At 39.4% G+C, this 6,000-nt stretch overlaps 1 protein-coding gene across 5 annotated transcripts in view; it reads right to left on the bottom strand.

The window, feature by feature from the left end:
- Nucleotides 1-5,399, bottom strand: part of LOC311105137 (protocadherin-1-like) — a 450,002-nt gene extending 444,603 nt beyond the window's left edge. For all 5 annotated transcript variants that reach the window (XM_084147163.1, XM_084147166.1, XM_084147165.1 and 2 more), the window contains exon 1: nt 4,347-5,399. The gene's annotated coding sequence lies outside the window, so the exon portion shown is untranslated. The remainder of the gene's footprint in view (nt 1-4,346) is intronic.
- Between the last annotated feature and the right edge of the window lie 601 nt (nt 5,400-6,000).

Here is a 6,000-nt window from a genome sequence, read left to right on the forward strand (position 1 = left end):
AAAAAAAAAACTGTTTGCTAGGTGTAGACAAGACCATAAGCAAATAGGTAAACTGGGAAAATACTAAAGAGTTAATCAGTGTGATTTTTCCACAAATAGATAGGTATTTACCTTTCCATGGTAGAAAGATATTTTCTATTTGTGCTAACTTTCTATTAAAATATATTGGAGTGAGATCATTCATTTCATTTGGGATATGTAATCTGAGTATATCCACATCACCACCAGACCATTTTATTGGTAAATTACAAGGTAATGTAAAAGTTGTATTTTTAAGTGATCCAATACCTAATATAGTACATTTATAATAATTTGGTTGTAATCCAGAGAGGTTAGAAAAAGTATCTAGATCCTCTATGAGGCTGTGGAGGGATTCAAGTTGTGGATTTAAAAGAAAACATGAATTATCAGCGTACAGTGACACCTTTGTTTTTAAGCCCTGGATTTCTAATCCCTTGACATTATTGTCGGATCTGATTTTAATAGCTAACATTTCGATGACCATAATAAATAAATATGACAATAGTGGACAACCTTGTTTTTCTCCTCTAGACAGTTTAAAACTTTCAGACAAATAGCTATTATTTACTATTTTACACCTAGGGTTACTATACATTATTTTAACCAATTTTATAAGAGATTCTCCAAAATTGAAATGCTCCAGGCATTTATATATAAACTCCAGTTGTACAAATTCCTTTTCAAAGTCTGCTATGAATGGTAGGCCTGGTTTCCCAGATTTTTCATAGTATTCTATTGTTTCCAGTACTTGCTTTATATTATCTCCAATGTATCGTCCATATAAAAAACCTGTCTGATTAGAATGAATAATGTCCAACAATACCTTTTTTATTCTATGTGCTATACATTTGGCTAGAATTTTTGCACCACAACACTGAAGTGTAAGGGGCCTCCAATTTTTTTTAAATGGACTTGATCTTTATATTTCCCACTTGTATCTTGTTTCAGTATTACTGAAATCAGACCTTCTTCTTGAGTGTCTGATAATCTACCATTTACATAGGAGTGGTTAAAACATGCTAATAATGGTGAGTATATTTAAATGTTTGGTATACCTCAACTGGTATGACATCCAACCCTGGAGTTTTCCCAGACTTAAAGTCTTTAATTGCATCGAGATGTTCCTCCTCTGTGATCCAAAGAGCCAGTGCCCTAGCTCTAGTATGTGTATGTCATTGACTACCGCTAGATAACACCAAATGAAGGCAAGGCGGCATATAGTCAAACCATGAAGGCTAGATGTTGTTCACCTAGGTATAATCCCTCAGCAATTGGAAGTGTGAATTAATATATTAATTATACTTAATGGAATTTTTTTGTAGGTGTTGATAAATTTTTCGTTAGGGCAAATCAAGTCTGACATTTTAAAATGGAAATTACAAACTTTAGAAGCCTTTTTAAACCTTCAATACACTACGAGTTTGCATTTCCTGCAATTCTCAGTAACAAATTCTCAGCAACAAAAGAGTGATCAAATTAAGATCCTACATCTGTAGGCCTATATCAGAAGTCATGATGTGATCTCTTTAAAAACATATTTATTATAGCTGCTAGAATCTGAATGAATGCAATGATTCTATCCATTGTTTACCTACATGGTCTAATTCTGTTGAAATTAGGGTAGGTAGAAAAAAATCGCAATATATCGAATTGGAAGTCACATTTACTATGTTTACAGTTGGAATAAGACTTTCTGAACCCAAAACAGGCCATGGAAATGCATAGTCTGAAGCATAGACACATTATCCACCACACCCATTCTCATGAGGTCTAGGGCACACAGCTAAGAAGCCTACGGCTTCAGTGAACCTATCGACTCAGATCTTTAATTTTACACAAGTGCTATTTATTTTTTGAGTTTAGCCTTTCTCTGCATTCCCTGCTCATTCCATTGCAACATGTCACAAGTGTCTTTGGTAGGTCGACAATAGTTCAAGGCTAATTGGCTACATAGTGAACACTGTCAATAATATGAGCAAACAACTATAGGCTACCCTACTCTGTTAATAAATACAGAAATTATTTAAAATACTCACGGTTCAAATGAGGCAAGATTCTTGACATTCAAGGGAAAACACACACTGAATGAGCCAGGCTCTTGTAACGACCCCAGATTCCCACTTGGCACGTGATATTGAAGTACTGGCCAATTGTGTTGATAATCAAGCTTATGCATAACCCAACCTACATGGAACCAGGTGGGCTGACGATAACCAACTGGCCTGTGTTACTTTGTTGCTTGTGAGTATGTAAATTCTATGGAATAGTCCACAATATTTTGCTTGACCAATCTAGGCCTACACCGTAGGCCTCCAGTTTAAAATCCAGCAACACGTTCATGTTTTTGACATCTTTTCTGGTAGGCTATGTAGGCCTAAACCTAAGCAACGTCAATAGAAATACGTTGTTAGCTCGCATCTAATAATTTTTGATTGCGTGATCCCCGCATGCAAATGAATCAGACGAGCTGGGGAGCTTGGCATTTTACCAGCGGGCAGATAATCTTGGTGAATATCCTTGAACCCGAAACCATTCTCCCCCAAATGCTTGCTTCATCTTTCACTAGCCTATGCTGGACTACAGTGGTAGGCTTGGGTAAGTCGTGGTTGGCTAATAAAGTGCAGTTTTTGCCCATCATGGCCTACGTCGAAGTTTAGACAATTTATTTTGAGGTGCTTAAATTAGATGGTAGCTATGGTAGCCAAATTAGAGTGCCAGCTAGCCTAGCGTTTAAGAGCGTTGGGCCAGTAACAGAACGGTCGCTGGTTCGAATCCCTGAGCGGCTAGGTGAGAAATCTGATGATGTGCCCCCCTTGAGCAAGGCACTTAATCCTAATTGCTCCTGTAAATCGCTTTGGATAAGAGTGTCTGCTAATTGACTAAAATGTAAATTATATAGGGCGAAGAGAGGAGGTAATTGCATGAAACGACCGAATTATGTGTCGATGCGCCCTCAATCTCCCCATACAATCCTTTATCAATATCATCCTAAGTGAGATACTACTCAGAGGTGTGAGTTTCATCTCTATGGTTTCATGTGTCCCACACCATCGTTTCATGTGTCCCGCACCACGAAACCACAATAAAGTCACCAGCAAAAACACAGCGAAGGCTGGGGTAACACTTTATTTGGAAAGTCCATCTGTAGATGCTCTACATACTCTCGGTAAGATGTCAACTGCATGTCTGTAGACTTTCAACAATTAAGTGTCTTTATTCATCAGTAATATTTCAACAGTATATCCTCTCACTTGTGTAAATGCCAAGACCATCTATTGCAAAGCAGGTTAGACGCCTTTGTGGAAGGAGACAGCTTGGAACAGGAGAGGCCAGAAAGACCGGATAACCCTGTAATGTCACAGCCAGTGTGGCTGTCATGATCAGATATTGCCATTTAGCTATAAACTATAGCATACTGCCTGTTGATAAAGAGGCCTAGGCTGAATAAGAGGGAATGTGCATTGAAAAAGTGTGTAAAAGCTACAGGTGCTACAAGAGCTTCAATTGGAAGGGCGCATTGGCTACCCATAAGCATATGACTGTTTTATAAATTATAATAGACAACTACTTTTTTAAAGTAACTAATTTAGAAATGAATGGACATTTACAATTGATCCATTTAAGATTCTTCAAACTATAGTATATTGCTGGGTAGGCTATTCTCTGCTGATATATTGGAATGGTAATATTGAATATTTATTACCTTACTATTCGCATATTACGTTCAAGCCATGTGCCTATTTGTCTAGGTTGGGCTGAGGTATCCCCACCAAAAAAATCATCATTAGGCAAGTAATATATATTTATTTAAAATATTCCTCACTGGAAGGTCCTCATAAAAAGCGCATTTCGTGACCCCAGAGGGAGAGATTTCGTGGTGAGTTTTAGCTCATTTATGACATATTGTATATGGAATGGTAATTTTCGACGGTAGACGGGGTCACTGTCCCTCATAGAGAAATCAATACCAGTAGTGTAGGGGTAAACATCTCACGTCAGTAGTCATCAGTGCAAAGATCATGCGGTGAATATCAACCGCCAACACACAAGCCCACGGTCGGAAAGCAAACAAGTATTCACTCTCAGAATGAAACGGAGCGAAATCTCCACACGTTTGTGGAATATTTCATTATACATATCCCCCAGTCGTTATTATAATGTTACCGTTCCCAATTAATTGGAAAATACACACTATTGGACCTGGATATCATTTGTTGCGCGTAATGGATCGCATACCCAAGGGACTGGTAGGGATAATATGTGTGTGTTTACTGTCAATAAAATAATAATATGAGCGCTGTGAGTTGTGACAGTGAAGTTCATACCTTGGATGGATGATAACTCCTCAGTAGGCTATCCCAGATCTGAGCGCTTCAGCCGGGCTAGACGCGTCGATCTCTCTCCGCTCCTGAAGGAAGCCACTTCAGCCCTCAATATCTCCCCACAATTAGGAATCCACAATACATTAACAATGCACTCCCTGTAAAAATAACAAAAAACATTCCACTGGATCGGCCAACGAAGGTTATTCCTTCAAATCCAACGATGGTCCCCCGGATATCAATTCCCTGTACAATCGTGTGTGTTGGATTAATTGCCAATTGCCGTCAGAAAACAACTTGGTGAACCCGAAGTGCCACGCATCAGATTGTTCTCCCATCATCTGATACGGAAACAACCCAGTATAGAAGATTAGAAGGTCTCCGGACCAGTTTCACAGCAGGATCCCGTGCTTAGTTTGGAACATTCTCACCACTGCTACACTAAAATGACAGCATCTTCAATATGTTCCCGTAGCAGAGGGTTCCAAAGTGAAATGCCATGGAGGGGAAAAAAACAGGATAAAACCACAATATGTACATTAATTGCCAGCGTTTTGGTCCTCTGTAAGTCACCCTCTTACAGTCACACAACTATGGGCTGCCTCGGGTTCGTTTGCTCCACCACTCACTTCGCGCCGCTGCAAGATGCGCGTGTGAGAGTGAAGTGATTTCAAAAGCAATTCTCTCTCTCTCACACACACACACAAACAAACACACACACACACACACATTCACATACACATACATATTCACACACACATTCACACACACATATATACGAAATACTACATACAGCAAAAAGGCAGAGGGAAGCAAGTCCTGTTTAGAGATTTCCAAACATTATCTTTCTCATTGCACATTTTCGAAATATGTAATTATATATGATACGAACAGTAAAACCATAGCCTATATCTCTTATTATTTTGGTATCATTCCACCTTCATCTCGGTCCAGTATGAACTCCGACACATATTTCAGCACTGACACACCGTGTCTATCATTCATTGAAGGCAGTGGAACAACGTTTTATACCATAACTATTTAAATATTTTGACAAATCGTCCTCAATAAAATTATAGGCTAGCCTAGGCTACTAGTCATGTCAACTAAATCCAAGCAATCACATAGCCTACATGCTTATTTGATCGTAGGCTACCTCTCTCACTTATACATTTTGTAGACTGCACTCATTCACTGAGTATACAGATCTCAGGTTGGTAAGTAACACGCTGTCATAAGATGAGCTGAGATGGAAACCAGTGGAGGCTGCTGAGAGGAGGACGGATCATAATTATGGCTGGAATGGAGTCAATGGAAACATGGAAACCACATCGTTGATGTGTTTGATACCATTCCATTGACTCCATTCCAGGCATAATTATTACCCGTCCTCCCCTCAACAGCCTCAACTGACAGAAACACTGATGCTGGATGTTGATGCTAGTCCCGTGTAGCTCAGTTGGTAGAGCATGGCGCTTGCAACGCCAGGGTTGTGGGTTCGATTCCCACGGGGGACCAGTGTGAAAATATATGCTCTCACTAACTGTAAGTCGTTTTGGATAAGAGAGTCTGCTAAATGATGTAAATGTAATGTTAGTGACGTCGCGGGAGAGCATAGCAGGAGTTAGTTGTTCTTGTAGCACCACCTGCAGGACCA

The sequence above is a fragment of the Coregonus lavaretus genome, assembly GCF_964263955.1.
Source record: "Coregonus lavaretus genome assembly, chromosome: 29".
Lineage (NCBI taxonomy): Eukaryota > Metazoa > Chordata > Actinopteri > Salmoniformes > Salmonidae > Coregonus > Coregonus lavaretus.